Genomic DNA, 17552 nt, shown 5'->3' on the forward strand with positions numbered 1-17552 from the left:
TGGGTGGGCAGTCTATGTTTTCTGTTTCTATGTTGGTTTTGGGTTGCCTGGTATGGCTCTTAATTAGAGGCAGGTGTTTTGCGTTTTCCTCTAATTGAGAGTCATATTAAGGTAGGGTGTTCTCACTGTTTGTTTGTGGGTGATTGTCTTCCGTGTCAGTGTATGTGCGCACCATACGGGACTGTTTCATTGTCGTTAGGTATTTGTAGTCTGTTCCTGTTCGTGCGTTCTTCACGTTGTATGTAAGTTCGTGTCCAGGTCTGTTTACTTCGTTTTGTTGTTTTGTAAAGTATCAAGTGTTCTTTGTGTGTTTAGTTTCGTCTTGTTTATTAAAATTCATTATGTATTCACAACCCGCTGCATTTTGGTCTTTCGATCCTTCTCTCCTCTCCTCGTTTGAGGAGGAGGATTACGACACCCGTTACACCTCTACATGCTTTGTAAGCAGGAAAACCTGCAAAATCGTCAGTGTATCAAATACTTGTTCTCCCCACTGTATATAAAACACAGGGAAATCATGTTTTGCAAATAATTGTGCCGGAGGAGATGGCTGCCGTTTTTCAGTCCCCTAACCAATTGTGCTATTGTGTTTTTTTGCGTTATTTGTAACTTATTTTGTACATAATGTTTCTGCCACCCTCTCTTATGACCGAAAATAGCTTCTAGATATCAGGACAGCAATTACTCACCCCCTTCTGGAAGAAGATTTTTTCTTTAACGAGTCGGACGCGAAGGATTTACTCCAGACATCCGACATGGCCCTCATCCCTGTCATTTGCAGGAGAAAAAGACAGAGATATCGGGGACGTAGGTCTGGGTGCCTTGTAAGGATCCGACGGCGAGTGGGTAATCTGCCTTTACCATCGGTCCTATTAGCCAACGTACAATCATTGGATAAAAAAATAGACGATCTACGAGAACGTATATCCTACCAACGGGATATATATATTTTTTTTATATCTTATGTTTCACCGAGTCGTGGCTGAATGACGACATGAATAACATACAGCTGGCGGGTTTAATGCTTTTTGGGCAGGATAGAACATCAGCCTCTGGTAAGACAAGGGGTGGCGGTCTATGTATATTGGTAAACAACAGCTGGTGCACGAAATCTAAGTAAGTCTCAAGGTTTTGCTTGCCTGAAGTAGAGTATCTCATGATAAGCTGTAGACCACACTATTTACCAAGAAAGTTTTCATCTATATTCTTCGTAGCTGTCTATTTACCACCACAAACCGATATTGGCACTAAAACCACACTCAATGAGCTGTATACGGCAATAAGCAAATAGGAAAACGCTCATCCAGAGAAAGCGCTCCTAGTGGCCGGGGACTTTAATGCAGGGAACCTTAAATCCGTATACCTAATTTCTACCAGCATGTTAAAGGTGCAACCAGAGGGAAAAAAACAATAGACCACCTTTACGCCACACACAGAGACACGTACAAAGCTCTCCCTTGCCCTTCATTTGGCAAATCTGACTGTAATTCTATCCTCCTGATTCCTGCCTACAAGAAAAAATTAAAGCGGGAAGCACCAGTGACTCGGTCAATAAAAAAGTAGGCAGATGAAGCAGATGCTAAGCTACAGGACTGTTTTGCTAGACTGGAATATGTTCTGAGATTCTTCTGATGGCATTGAGGAGTACACCACATCAGTCACTGGCTTCATCAATAAGTGCATCGATGACATCATCCCTACAGTGACTGTACATACATACCCCACCAGAAGCCATGGATTACAGGCAACATCCGCACTGAGCTAAAGAATAGAGCTGCCGCTTCAAGGACTCTAACCCGGGACTCTAACCCAGAAGCTTTTAAGAAATCCCAATATGCCCTCCAATGAACCATCAAACAGGCAAAGCATCAATACACAGGACTAAGATCGAATCGTACTATACTGGTTCCGATGCTTGTCGGATGTGGCGGGGCTTGCAAACTATTACAGACTGCAAAGGGAAGCACAGCCGAGAGCTGCCCAGTGACACGAGCCTACCAGACGAGCTAAATTACTTCTATGCTCGCTTCGAGGAAAGTAACACTGAAACATGTATGAGAGCATCAGCTGTTCCGGACGACTGTGTAATCACTCTCTCCGTAGCCGATGTGAGTAAGACCTTTAAATAGGTCAACATTCACAAGGCCGCAGGGCCAGACGGATTACCAGGACACGGACTCCGAGCATGCACTGACCAACTGGCAAGTGTCTTCACTGACATTTTCAACCTGTCCCTGACTGAGTCTGAAATGCCAACATGTTTCAAGCAGACCACCTTAGTCCCTGTGCCCAAGAACACTAAGGTAACCTGCCTAAATGACAACCAACGCGTAGCACTCACGTCTGTAGCCATGAAGTGCTTTGAAAGGCTGGTCATGGCTCACATCAACACCTTTATCCCAGAAACCCTAGAAAAACTCCAATTTGCATACCGCCCCAACAGAGCCACAGATGTTGCCCTCTCTATTGCACTCCACACTGCCCTTTCCCACCTGGACAAAAGGAACACCTATGTGAGAATGCACCCACTAGGGACACCACCTGGCGTTCCACCTGGGCGGATACGTCGTTGACTGGGGTGCCGGCGATGAAAGTCGGCGATGAGGGCCGGGTCCAAGATGTCTTTAGCGGGAACCCAGCACCTCTACCCCGGGCCAAAACCCTCCCAGTCAACCAGGTACTGGAAACCCCTGCCACGTCATCTAACCCTGAGTAGGTGTCTCACCTAGTACGCTGGCTGGCCCTCGATGACCCGGGGGGGAGTTTACATTCCAATCTCGCACACTACAGTGCAGAGGCAGCGTATTTTACAACTGCCATAAAACAGCCGACTTCCCGCTCTCCCCTCTAGGAGAGAGAGCACGGTGTAGAGCTGACCCACAGTAACCTGATCCTTCAGATCGTCACAGGAGAGTTATGACACTAAGAAAGTTTTCAATGCACTTTCAAAACTATCCAAAACAACAAACTTTCCATAACAACAAACCAAGCTCTCCCTTGTTCAGCATTTATATTTTTGTTCAGGGTACTTCCTCAGAGTCAGATGGACTCGTGATTACCATTTTTATTTCTCTGTGTCCAGTATGAAGGAAGTTTAAAGTAGTTTCGTGAGCCAATGCTGACTAGCGTTAAGGCAACTACAGGAAGTCTATGGGCCTCTACATCAAGGGCCTCATTGCCAAAATCCCGAAGTATCCCTTTACTTCTTATGGCTACAATCCCGTTAAAGGGATCAATATGACAACAGCCAGTGAAAGTGCAGGGCGCCAAATTCAAACAACAGAAATCTCATAGATAAAATTCCTCAAACATACAAGTATCTTATACCATTTTAAAGGTAATCTTGTTATTAATGCCACCAAAGTGTCCGATTTCAAATAGGCTTTACAGCGAAAGCACCACAAACGATTATGTTAGGTCACCCCAAAATCACAGAAAAACACAGCCATTTTTCCAGCCAAAGACAGGAGTCACAAAAATCAGAAATAGAGATAAAATGAATCACTAACCTTGGATGATCTTCATCAGATGACACTCATAGGACTTCATGTTACACAATACATATATGTTTTGTTCGATAAAGTTCATATTTATATCCAAAAACTCAGTTTACATTGGCGCCATGTTCAGAAATGCCTCCAAAATATCCGAAGAAATTGCAGAGAGCCACGTCAAATAACATAAATACTCATCATAAACTTTGATGAAAGATACATGTTTTACATAGAATTAAAGATACACTTGTTCTTAATGCAACCGCTGTGTCAGATTTCAAAAAGCTTTACGGCAAAAGCACAGTATTCAATAATCTGAGAACAGCGTTCAGCCACAAAAGGAAGCCATAATTGTGCAGTCAACAAAACTCATAAAAAGCATTATAAATCTACACTTACCATTGCTGATCTTCGTCGGAATGCACTCCCAGGACTCCCACTTCCACAATAAATGTTTGATTTGTTCCATAAAGTCCATAATTTATGTCCAAATTCCTCCTTTTGTTAGGGCGTTTAGTAAACAAATTGAAACTCATGAGGCGCGGGCAAATCCAGCGGAAATGTCGGACAAAAATTCCAAAAAGTTAAGTTACTGGTCGTAGAAACATATCAAACGATGTATAGAATCAATCTTTAGGATGCTTTTATCATAAATGTTCAATAATGTCCCAACCGGAGAATTCCTTTGTCTGTAGAAAAGCCATGGAACGAGAGCTACTTCTCAATGAGCGAGCGTAAAGAGTTTGTGGCACTCTGCCAGACCACTGACTCAAAGAGCCCTTATGAGCCCCTCCTTTACAGTAGAAGCCTCAAACAAGTTTCTAAAGACGGTTGACATCTAGTGGACGCCTTAGGGAGTGCAAAATGACCCCATAGACACTGTGTATTCATTTGATAGGCCAAGCTTTGAAAAACTACAAACCTCAGATTTCCCACTTCCTGGTTGGATTTTTCTCAGGTTTTTGCCTGCCATATGAGTTCTGTTATACTCACAGACATCATTCAAACAGTTTTAGAAACTTCAGAATGTTTTCTATCCAAATCCACTAATAATATGCATATATTAGCAACTGGGACTGAGTAGCAGGCAGTTTACTCTGGGCACCTTATTCATCCAAGCTACTCAATACTGCCCCCAGCCATAAGAAGTTAACTGACTTGCCTAGTTAAATAAAGGTAAAATATATACAGTTGAAGTCGGATGTTTACATACACCTTAGCCTAATACATATAAACTCAGTTTTTCACAATTTCTGACATTTAATCCTAGTAAAAATTCCCTGTCTTAGGTCAGTTAGGATCACCACTTTATTTTAAGAATGTGAAATGTCAGAATAATAGTAGAGAGAATTATTTATTTCAGCTTTTATTTCTTTCATCACATTCCAAGTGGGTCAGAAGTTTACATACACTCAATTAGTATTTGGTAGCATTGCCTTTAAATTGTTCAACTTGGGTCAAACCTTTCGGGTAGCCTTCCACAAGCTTCCCACAATAAGTTGGGTGAATTCTGGCACATTCCTCCTGACAGAGCTGGTGTAACTGAGTCAGGTTGGTGAGCCTCCTTGCTCACACACGCTTTTTCAGTTCTGCCCACACATTTTCTATAGGATTGAGGTCAGTGCTTTGTGATGGCCACTCCAATACCTTGACTTTGTTGTCCTTAAGCTATTTTGCCACAACTTTGGAAGTATGCTTGGGGTCATTGTCCATTTGGAAGACCCATTTGTGACCAAGCTTTAACTTTCTGACTGATGTCTTGAGATGTTGCTTCAATATATCCACATCATTTTCCTTCCTCATCATGATGCCATCTATTTTGTGAAGTGCACCAGTCCCTCCTGCAGCAAAGCACCCCACAACATGATGCTGCCACCCCCGTGCTTCCTTTCTCCAAAAAGTACAATCTTTGTCCCCATGTGCAGTTGCAATCCATAGTCTGGCTTTTATATGGCGGTTTTGGAGCAGTGGCTTCTTCCTTGCTGAATGGCCTTTCAGGTTATGTCGATATAGGACTCGTTTTACTGTGGATATAGATACTTTTGTACCTGTTTCCTCCAGCATCTTCACAAGGTCATTTGCTGTTGTTCTGGGATTGATTTGCACTTTTCGCACCAAAGTACGTTCATCTCCAGGAGACATAACTCGTCTCCTTCCTGAGCGGTATGACGTCTGTGTGGTCCCATGGTGCTTATACTTGCGTACTATTGTTTGTACAGATGAACGTGGTACCTTCAGGCGTTTGGAAATTGCTCCCAAGGACGAACCAGACTTTTGGAAGTCTACAATTTTTTCCGATGTCTTTGCTGAGATCCTTTGATTTTCCCATGACTTCAAGCAGAAGCGCTGAGTTTGAAGGTAGGCCTTGAAATACATCCACGGGTACACCTCCAATTGACTCAAATGATGTCAATTAGCCAATCAGAAGCTTCTAAAGCCATGACATAATTTTCTGGAATTTTCCAAGCGGTTTAAAGGCAAGTCAACTTAGGGTATGCACATTTCTGACCCACTGGAATTGTGATACAGTGAAATAATCTGTCTGTAAACAATTGTTGGAAAAATGACTTGTGTCATGCACAATGTAGATGTCCTAACTGACTTGCCAAAACTATAGTTTGTTAACAAGAAATTTGTGGAGTGGTTGAAAAACGAGTTTTAATGACTCCAACCTAAGTGTATGTAAACTTCCGACTTCAACTGTATGTGAGATATATTTTGTTAAATAGATCATGTGAAAATGTCCGCTGTTTACAAGGAGGTCCCCGATAGGGTTGTTTAGCATGGCAACACAGCGGCGGTAAGGTGGACGTTACAGTAATTGACTGCTGATGCTGCACTTTAATAACTGCAGACCATGGAGGGGAATTGCAGCCCCATAGCACTCCTTGACTATAGCGCAGCATGTAATCAGGCAATACAAGTTTACCAATCTCGTCTTTTGCACAGTAATGCTACCCTGTGGTTATTTTTTAGATGTGCTATGCTTGTAATTACTTCATTAGACAAAGTAATGGCAGCAATACAGATGCAGATGCCAGGTTAGAGAAAGGGCTGTCAGCTATACTGTACGTTTGAAACGGAACCAAATTCACGTTTTTCTGACATGTTGAACCCAATGCCAATCCACCATAACACAGAATGATGTCTTCTCTTCTCATGAATGATGTACACTAAGTGTACAAAACATGAACACCTTCCTAATATTGAGTTGCACCCCCTTTTGCCCTCAGAACAGCCTCAGTTCGTTGGGGCATGGACTCTACAATGTCTCAAAACCGTTCCACAGGGATACTGGCCCATGTTGACTCCAGTGCTTCCCACGGTTATGTCAAGTTGGCTAGATGTCCTTTGGGTGGTGGACCACTCTTGATACACAAAGGAAACTGTTGAGTGTTTAAAAACCCAGAAGCGTTGCATTTCTTGACACAAACCGGAACCTACTACCATACCCCGTTCAAAGGCACTTAAATGTTTTGTCTTGCCCATTCACCCTCTGAATTCCACACATACACAATCCATGTCTCAATTGTCTCAAGGCTTAAACATTTTACCTGTCTCCTCCCCTTAATCTACGCTGATTGAAGTGGATTTAACAGGGGACCTCAATAAGGGATCATAACTTTCACCTGGATTCACCTGGTCAGTCTATATCATGGAAAGACCAGGTGTTCATAATGTTTTGTGCACTCAGTGTATATTTATATGAACCAAGCTGTTTCGTCTGCATCTATTTATGTAGCTCATTAATTTAACAACTACACCAACCACACTACAGTATTACTGTATGTAGGTCTCCCCAGCCCCACAGGAGCAGCATGTCATCAAATATGAATATGCACAGATCTGTTTCTCATCACCGTCATCAGTAGCAGAGACTCTATGTACTGACAGTGTTACTTCTCGTCATCAGCAGTAGACCTTCTGTACTGTTACAGTAACATTGTCTGACACTGACAGTCTCTTTGGCTGGGTTCCAATAGTCTTATTCCGTGGGGTGTGAGGTTGATTCTATTTCAGCTAACAGTTATTCAGGATAATGTATTTCTGTTTATGAATTTCTTATTCATTGAGGGCATAACATGGACTTTTCCGTAAATCGTTAATTGATGTCAAAGACTTTCGACTTGAGCGTGCGGATCTCAAACCCTCATTGAAATACCAATTTACGAGTGGAGCTGACTTGATTTACTTAATGTACAGTATAAAATCATATCAAAAGCTGATCCTGGCAGTTCATGTGACTTTTGATTTACTTCAATCAAACCTACATTGCCGTTTTTAAACAGTAGAATATAAACATTTCTTCCAGTAAATGCGTTCCAGATGACTACCTCATGAAGCTGGTTGAGAGAATGTCAAGAGTGTGTAAAGCTGTCATCAAGGCAAAGGGTGGCTACTTTGAAGAATCAGACATTTGTTTAACACTGTTTTGGTTACTACATGATTCCATATGTGCTATTTCATAGTTTTGATGTCTTCACTATTATTCTATAATGTAGAAAATAGTAAAAATAAAGAAAAACCCTTGAATGAGTAGGCGTGTCCAAACTTTTGACTGGTATATATATATCTCCCTCTCCTTAACTCTATCTCTCTCTCTACCTCCCTCAGGTGGGCTGGCCCTGGCGTTAGTCCAGTTCTCCTATGTGAAGTACCTGGTCCTGTTTGGTGTTCCATCTCTGCTAGCTGGACTGGATGGGCTGCACCCCCCCCCCCCCACCCCCCCTCGAAGCTAGTGTCACCATCATGCGGGGATGTGGAGGTGAGGCTAGAACACACACACACAATCAGGCCCACAGACACACACAGGCACTCACACACAGGCACACAATCTATTTTAAGTCAGATCAAGAGTTTTCTCACTGCAGATCTTGAGATGAGGCTGGAATGGGAATATACAACCAGCTCCTTTTTATCTTGGCCTGCACCAGAACGAGCCGTGTGTGTGTGTGTGTGTGTGTGTGTGTGTGTGTGTGTGTGTGTGTGTGTGTGTGTGTGTGTGTGTGTGTGTGTGTGTGTGTGTGTGTGTGTGTGTGTGTGTGTGTGTGTGTGTGTGTGTGTGTGTGTGTGTGTGTGTGTGTGTGTGTGTGTGTGTGTGTGTGTGTGTGTGTGAGGTGCAAGTTCTCATGCGTCAGCAGGTAAGCTTGATAAGGCAGGCTAAATCCATCACAGGCATCAAACAATCCAATCTGTCTCATTTGATTACAAAGCTGATGTAAGGCGCTGTGCCCAATTTATCCTACAGGTGGCAGACTTGCCTAAATTTGCCTACCCATTGGGAATTTCACCTGAATAACACTTAAAGTAGCCTACATTGGAATAAAACGTGTATGATCGTCATCGCCATTTTACATATCACAGAAGTCTTTAATAATGTGTGACTGATATGTCATGATGGCCTGGTTGACTTCCTGTTTTCATTTTAGCGTTGACTGTGTTCCTATTTTCTATGAACGCATGTCTAAAAGACGGCTGACAAAGACCCTGTAGGCTGAGAGGCTGATGGATGGTCTCTTAAAGCCATCTATGGGAAGCATGTAGCAGGTCTTCTGTTGGCTTCCATGTGGAAACCATGGGTGTTCTCCTAGGTTCAGTGATCTCCCAAGCTGGCGGGGACGTTTTTGTTCTAGAAGTCGAGAAGAAATTGGGAAATGCTTCTGTTCTTTTTATTAACTTGGTCTCAGGCTGGGGGGAAAACATCAACCTGCTTTTATATGAGCCAGTTTCTCGTTACTCAAAAGACCGGAGATTGGGACCCCAAGCACCGTACCCTATAAGCACCATGTAAATTAAATTAAATCACATTTTATCAGTAAACAACAAGTGTAGACTAACAGTGAAATGCTTACTCACGGGCCCTTCCCAACAATGCAGAGAGAAAGTAAACAGAGAAATGCTTACTCATGGGCCCTTCCCAACAATGCAGAGAGAAAGTAAACAGAGAAATAATAGAAAAGTAAAACAGGAAGTAATACAATTAATAACAAAAAGTTACGATCAGCGCAACGAAACACACAAAGTTGTCACATGGGATGACGCTGGAGAGACAAAGCAGGTACGGGGAGTCAAGCATTTAATAAAGAACGGACATGGAACGAGACAGGAACAGCGTCAGCAAACGAGTAATAAAGACAAAAATCAATCAATGCATCAGCAGGGAACAGAGCAGGGGACCTGACAAATATAGGGGAGGAAATAAACAGGTGATGAGTGAGTCCAGGTGAGTCCAATATCGCTGATGCGCGTGACGAGGGAAGGCAGGTCTGCGTAATTGACATGACTTGGGAAGCCCGACGAGCTGGCTAGGCCCGGTTCCATCGGTGGCAACCCAGAGCCGATGCCACCATACCAACCGGAACGCCAGGACTCTCCGATGCTTCGTGTGATGGCTTCTGCATTCTGTCACATGGAATGACGCTGGTGAGACAAAGCAGGTACGGGGAGTAAAATATTTAATGAATAACGAACATGGAACGAGACAGGAACAGCGTCAGCAAACAGGTAACAAAGACAAAAACAATTAATGCAGCAGCGGGGAACAGAGCTGGGGAACTGACAAATATAGAGGAGGTAATAAACAGATGAGTGAGTCCAGGTGAGTCTAATATCGCTGATGCGTGTGACGAGGGAAGGCAGGTGTGCGTAATGGATGGAAGGAGCAAGGGAAGAGCAGGAACAGACGTGACAAAAGTAGCAGAGTTGGTCTGGAGCCCATTAAATGGCCGCTATACATTCCAGCATCATCCTACTACTCTAAGCCCAAGCACCGTGGTTTCTTATGTCTCGTCATTATGTCCTGAAGTTTTTCCTGGCCAGGTCACATAATAAGGACAAACTGTCTCTACATGTGGTACATTTGATATAAGCTAGAGCACACCAAGCACTCACAGAGTTAATTTGACAACACACTGCGACAAGATCACTCACTGTATGATGCTTGGGGTTTCCAATGTCCTGCGTTTTGGGTTACCAGGACCATTTCCATTTTATAACTTTCTTATCTGAGACCAAGTTAATAAAAATATAGCAGTGTTTCCTTCAACTTTGTTCCAAGCAGCAGTGTTAATAGCATACTATAATACACTTTGGTGCGATGGAAGGCAGCCACATAATACATTATATGTTATTATAAACTGGGTGATTCAAGCCCTGAATGCTGATTGGCTGACAGCCGTGGTATATCAGACCGTATACCACGAGTATGACAAAACATTTATTTTCACTGCTCTAATTACGTTGGTAACCAGTTTATAATAGCAATAAGGCACCTCAGGGGATTGTGGTATATGGCCAATATATCATGGTAAGGGCTGTATCCAGACATTCCGCGTTGCGTTGTGCATAAGAACAGCCCTTAGCCGTAGTATATTGGCCGTATACCACAACTCTTCTGGCCTTATTGCTTAATTACAACACATCTCAGTTGCGTTACAATTTAATATAATGCACCTCTGTCCCATGGAAGCGTTGTTACATGGTGTCGCAGAGTTCTCAAGGAGTTTGATAAATGTATCTTGACTTCAGCTCCTGCCGTGCGCTTGTCGGATAAAGAACCGACATAGATGTATTGGCACTTCCACTTCAGGTAAACACAGACAAATAGGGGGGTGAAGATAGGGGGCTGATGGAGAGGAAGGGGTTCCGATGTTCCTCCATGATAAATTAGGCCTTACAGGATACTGGCGGCTACAGGAAATGTAGGATTTGGCCGGTGGCTCCGGTTCCATGGTGTCTAACATGGTTTTGGCTTCTGGTGTTGACACTGAACCTGTCCTGCCCCCGGTCTTGGCACGGACTTCCATCCCAACAGCATCTGTCTTGCTGTTCACTACTGAGCCCCAATGCCCCAAAATAAAAAGGGAATATTGGAGGCAGAAGGGATTTTTGAAGTGTCATAGTATACTAAACTCAGTGTGTGAGTGCATGTGTCGGGGGGGTGTTTGTATGTGATTGTGTGTGTGTGTGTGTGTGTGTGTGTGTGTGTGTGTGTGTGTGTGTGTGTGTGTGTGTGTGTGTGTGTGTGTGTGTGTGTGTGTGTGTGTGTGTGTGTGTGTGTGTGTGTGTGTGTGTGTGTGTGTGTGTGTGTGTGTATTAGCTGACCAGGCTCCAAGAAACTGTACTGCCTGCAGTCTATGACAGGCACCAAGTGTTGTGTTAACTAAGTTGAGGATTTATGTCTGAATTTAGTTGAGAAAGCTGCTGAATCTACACTACTAATTACCTTGGACAGGTTTATCTGGCCAGCCTGTCTTTCTGTTGGCTAAACAAGTGACAGTAATTATGGGGTTAGAGAGAGCACATGGGCTCCTGAGTTCTTCTGCAAAAAATATAGAATTAGAGTTGGATAAATGTAGATAAACTTGAATTTTTTGGCAAGGACTTATACAGGATACTAACCTCAACATCAAAACCTTCAATCCAATTCAAAATTCCATACCTAAAACCTTGATTTGGACAAGATTAACTGAATGGACTATTACTACTAAGGACTATCAAGAAAAAACTTCTAACAATCCAAAATCTGCGGAAGAAACATGGAAATACCATCCAACACAACACTAATTGAATAATATTCAGTCTGAAGCTACTTCTGAAGCCAAAAAGTAAAAGAGAATGATCACTAGGTAATTGTAATATATAAAGCTAAGTAAATAAGTAAACTAAGATACCAAGCTGCTAGGACAGAACAGACCTGGCAGCACCTTCAATTAGCACTGAAATGTGAAGTCAGACGTGTGAAAACTCTTGAGCCCAACAATGGCAAGAAAGTTTCCCCAATGACAAATCCCTGTCCAGTGGTCACTACAATTACAGAACCCCATGGATATAAAATATAACAATGCAAGGAATAAGTACAAAAAAAAGCTCCTCAAGGACAATCCAGAGACACTATTTGCTGACTGCAACAAAGAGGGGAATGTAATCAACTTAATTTCCCACACAGACCATCCCCTGGCATGGCACAGTGCTGTAAGAGCACACTACCCCTATGTCAAGAGAGAGGGTATTGGCCCAGGGTGGAAACTCAGAATACTAGACATTGAGGGAATTGAAACAACCTCTGTCAACATGTACAAGTCTGGGACAGTAATGTTACAGGCCATCCTCATGCAGTTGAAGCAGGACTTTTACAGGATCAAAGAGAGAGCACAACATGGAAAAGCTCTCACTCTGTGATGACTCCCCCATCTGGAGTGAGTCTGATCACACCTCTTCAAACTGTGCTGCAGATGAGGATAGTCACCCCCCCAGCACTGAACACACCCAGGTCCCACAACTGCACTGCTCCTCCATCATTGAGAGGGATACATTCACAGAGCTGGAGAGAGACATGGAGGAGCTCAGAGAGCTAGTCCACACAATCCAGACAGAACAAGCCCACAAAACAGACCCCCCCCCCCCCCCCCCACAAGACCCGGAGGGAAGAAGGAGATGGACGACTGTCTAAGAGAGCTGGCTGCTCTACGGACTGAGGTGAGAGAACTTAAAGAGGCACACATGGCCCTGAAGGACAAGGTCAGAAAGCTGAGGTGTGACACAGAGCAGGACACTCCCCCAGACAAGCCAGCAGAACAGCCTATCTCAGACCCATACCACAACCTCAACACCACAATGGGACAGACAACACATGACCCACCAAACCAACAGACCCCCCCCCCCCCCCGACAGCCTTCCTGACAGCTCCCCGATATCCACTGAGGACACAAAAGCGAGAGATTGTGCTCCTCATTGACTCAAATGGCAAATAAGATGATCAACTTTTTCCCAAACACAAAGTGGCTAAACTCTGGTCTACAAACACTAGGCATGCCCTGGAGTTGTTGTCAGAGGACAGACTTGGGTCCCCCAGCCACAATAATTCACAATAATTCACATAGGCACACATGACCTGAGGGCCCAGTAGGAAAGGGTGGCAACAGCACTCAAGGGAGTGATTGAAAATGCTCAAGTGGTTATCTCCACCCTTTAACCACAAAAATACTTTCACCCTGCCACAGAGGGTGAATGCAAACATTTCACGAGACTGTGCCTCAAAACCTAATGTCTACCTGACCCACCACTCCACCGTGGACATGAACAGCCTTTATGACCAGGTCCTCCTCTACAAGGCAGCAATCCCAACTTTTGCCAAGACCCTGAAGGACGTCACCCTCAACCGCAGCCCCAGCACCTCACACAGGAGCAACAGAGCAACGGACACCCAGCCCAGCGAGACACCCTCCCAGACCTGCAAGACCCCCTCACGAAGACCTGCACCGAGAGAACCCACATCAAGAGGGCCTACAGCCGGACCACAGCATCACCAGCCACATCCCAACCAGCTAAGACCACCCCAAGCAAACCCTAGCCACACCCTATATAGGCCCCCCCATATCAGACCAATGTCCCTTCTGCCTACTGCATGCCCCCCGCCCCAGGACATATGCCCAGGCTGTGCGCAGAGCAACAGGCCCATCTCCCACTATTACACCGGCCCAAGCTCAATGTATCAGATGCTCAACATGCTCTGCTCACACCTACTGTGACCATCACAGTAGGTGTGAGCAGAGCATGTTGAGCATCTGATACATGGGGCTTGGGCGGGTGTAATAGTGGGAGATGGGCCTGTTGCTCTGCGCACAGCCTGGGAATATGTCCTGGGGCATATGCACAAAAACAACATTAGACGCTATAGAACACAAAGCTTTTACTATCTTATCCTGGAATATACAAGGTCAGAGGTCATCTGCCTTTGGGCTAAAGAGCAGGAAACCAGACTTCATTAAAGAAATTGGAAAAACAGATTGTCATCATACAAGAAACGTGGTAGTTTACAGGGAGCTGGTAGTCCCATCCACCAAACGAACAGGTGTGAAACAGGGAAGAAACTCAGGAGGTATGCTAATTTGGTATAGAGCAGACATAACCCACTCTAATAAATTATTTAAAACAGGAACATTTTACATCTGGCTTGAAATTAATAAGGAAATTGTCTCAACAGAGAAAAATGTCCTCATGTGTGCTACCTATATCCCCCCAAAATAATCCCATATTTTAACGATGACAGCTTCTCTATCCTAGAGGGGGAGATCAACAATTTCCAGGCTCAGGGACATGTACTAGTTTGTAGCGACCAAAATGCCAGAACTGGACAAGAATCCGACACCCTCAGCACATAGGGGGACAAACACCTACAGTGCCTTGTAAAAGTATTCATCCCGCTTGGCGTTTTTCCTATTTTGTTGCATTACAACCTGTAATTTAAATATATTTTTATTTGGATTTCATGTAATGGACAAACACAAAATAGTCCAAACTGGTGAAGTGAAATGAAAAAAATAACTTTTTTTGCCAAAAATTACAAAAAATGTAAAACTCAAAAGTGGTGCATGCATATGTATTCACCCCCTTTGCTATGAAGCCCCTAAATAAGATCTGGTGCAACCAATTACCTTCAGAAGTCACATAATTAGTTAACAGCAATGACAAATGGTTTGGTGAAGAATGCAAAAACCTAAGAAAGAAATTGAGAAACCTATCCAACCAAAAACATAGAGACCCAGAAAACCTGAGCCTACGCCTTCACTACAGTGAATCACTAAAACAATACAGAAATACACTACGGAAAAAGAATGAACAGCGCATCAGAAATCAGCTCAATGTAAGTGAAAAATCCATAGAATCTAACCACTTCTTGGAAAATTGGAAAACTATATACACACAACACGAAGAGTTATCTATCTAAAATGGAGACGTATGGATAAACTACTTCTTCAATCTTTTTGACGCTATAAAAAAGAACAAAGAATAAAAACATATACATGATCAAATACAAATCGTAGAATCAACTATTAAAGACTACCAGAACCCACTGAATTCTCCAATTACATTGAATGAACAACAGGACAAAATACAAACCCTCCAACCCAAAAAGGCCTGTGTGGTTGATTGTATCCTAAATTAAATTATAAAATATACAGACCACACATTCTAATTGGCTATACTTAAACTCTATAACACCATCCTCAGCTCTGGCATTGTCACAACTTCCGCCGAAGTTGGTGCCTCTCATTGTTCAGGCGGCGTTCGGCGGTTGACGTCACCGGCTTTCTAGCCTCCACCGATCTACATTTCTTTTTCCATTTGTTTTGTCTGTATTGTACACACCTGGTTCCCATTACGTTTGAATTATTTCCCTATTTAACCCTCTGGAGCCATCATGGTTTTGTGAGTGTTTGTTGTTGTCAGTTGTCTCGTTTATGTGATTCTGAATTTTCGTTCTCCTTGTTACCATTATTTCTCATCTCTGTGTCCTGACTCAGCCTTACCCACATCACCTAGACTCTGACAGAAACACGCACCTTCAATGGAGTCAGCAGGTGCACACAGCCCTCCTCTACCTATGGAGGAGCGCATCCAGCAGCATGCGACTATGTTGCAAAGTCTCGGCACAGCCATGGATCGCGTGCTGCAAACCATGGAGCGATGGGAGAGAGGGGTTTTTCCAGCAATCCCATCATCACCCCAGCTCCCACAACAACCCACACCGCTGTCCACCCCTCCTTCACCTGGATCCAGTGGGATTCGGCTCGCGCTCCCGAGGGTATACGTTCACCCAGCTCCTTCGGGACGCGAGAGTCTAAACGCTCTCATCTCCTGTCTGACTGGTAGAGCACTCGAATGGGCCAACGCAGTCTGGGAAAGGGAAGGACCGACGCTGGACAATTATGAGGATTTTACCCTGCCGCTTCCGGGCGGTTTTTGATCATCCACCTGAAGGGAGAGCTGCGGGGGAACGCTTGTATCATCTCAGACAGGGGATGAGGAGCGCACAAGACTTCGCTCTGGACTTTCGAACTCTGGCCGCCGGCGCGGGATGGAATGAGCGGACCCTGATCGACTACTACAGGTGTGGTCTACGTGAGGACGTTTGTAGGGAGCTAGCCTGCAGGGACACCACCCTTACCTTTGACCAGCTGGTGGACCTATCCATCAGGCTGGATTCCCTGTTGGCCTCCCTCGGACGTCCGGATCGAGGTCCGTCAGTTCCATCCCCTAGCACCTCAGATCCGACGCCGATGGAGCTAGGAGGTGCTGCTATGAGGGGGACCGGAGGGGGGGCCATTCCCTGCACCACCTGTGGCCGCAGAGGGCACACTGCTGGTCGGTGCTGCGGAGGTTCTCCAGGGAGTCGAGGCAGCAGGCAGGGCACTGGTGGATAATCCCAGGTGAGTAGGCACCCAACTCACCCAGAGCTTCCTGTTTCGCACATGTGTGTATGTATAGAATTTCCCGAGTTTTTCCCCGCATTCCCAGCATAAGGCACTAGTAGATTCAGGTGCAGCTGGGAAATTTATTGATCGTTCATTTGCAATTAGGATCCCTATTGTTCCTGTTGATATGCCCTTCCCTGCACATGCCTTAGATAGTCGTCCTTTAGGGTCGGGACTGATCAGGGAGGTCACAGTTCCACTATGTATGATAACGCAGGGGGATCATAAGGAGAGAATTAGTCTCTTTCTGATCGATTCACCTGCGTTTCCTTTGGTGTTGGGGCGTTCCTGGTTGGCCGATCATGACCCCACTATTTCGTGGAAACAGGGGGCTCTCAAGGGATGGTCACGTCAGTGCTCAGGGAGGTGTGTAGGTGTTTCCATTGGTGCAACTACAGTGGAGACTCCAAACCAGGTCTCCACCATGCACATCCCCCCTGAATATGCCGATTTGGCTCTCTCCTTCTGTAAAAAGAGGGCGACTCAACTACCACCCCATCGACGGGGGGATTCTGCAATAAATCTCATGGTACACGCAGTACTTCCCAGGAGTCACGTGTATCCTTTGTCACAGGAGGAGACGGCGGCTATGGAAACATATGTCTCCGAATCTCTGGGACAGGGATACATTCGGCCCTCCACTTCACCTACCTCCTCGAGTTTCTTTTTTGTGAAGAAGAAGGATGGAGGTTTACGGCTGTGTATTCACTATCGAGGTATAAATCAGATCACAGTGAAGTACAGTTACCCACTGCCTCTCATAGCCAGTGTGACAGAGTCATTGCACGGGGCGCGCTTCTTC

The 17552-nt window shown here is 44.6% G+C and overlaps 1 pseudogene; it reads left to right on the top strand.

Moving 5' to 3' along the window:
* The window catches only part of LOC129835992 (protein-cysteine N-palmitoyltransferase HHAT-like), a 74100-nt pseudogene that overhangs the window by 32953 nt on the left and 23595 nt on the right, over positions 1-17552 (top strand).

This window comes from Salvelinus fontinalis, chromosome 37 (genome assembly GCF_029448725.1).
Source record: "Salvelinus fontinalis isolate EN_2023a chromosome 37, ASM2944872v1, whole genome shotgun sequence".
Lineage (NCBI taxonomy): Eukaryota > Metazoa > Chordata > Actinopteri > Salmoniformes > Salmonidae > Salvelinus > Salvelinus fontinalis.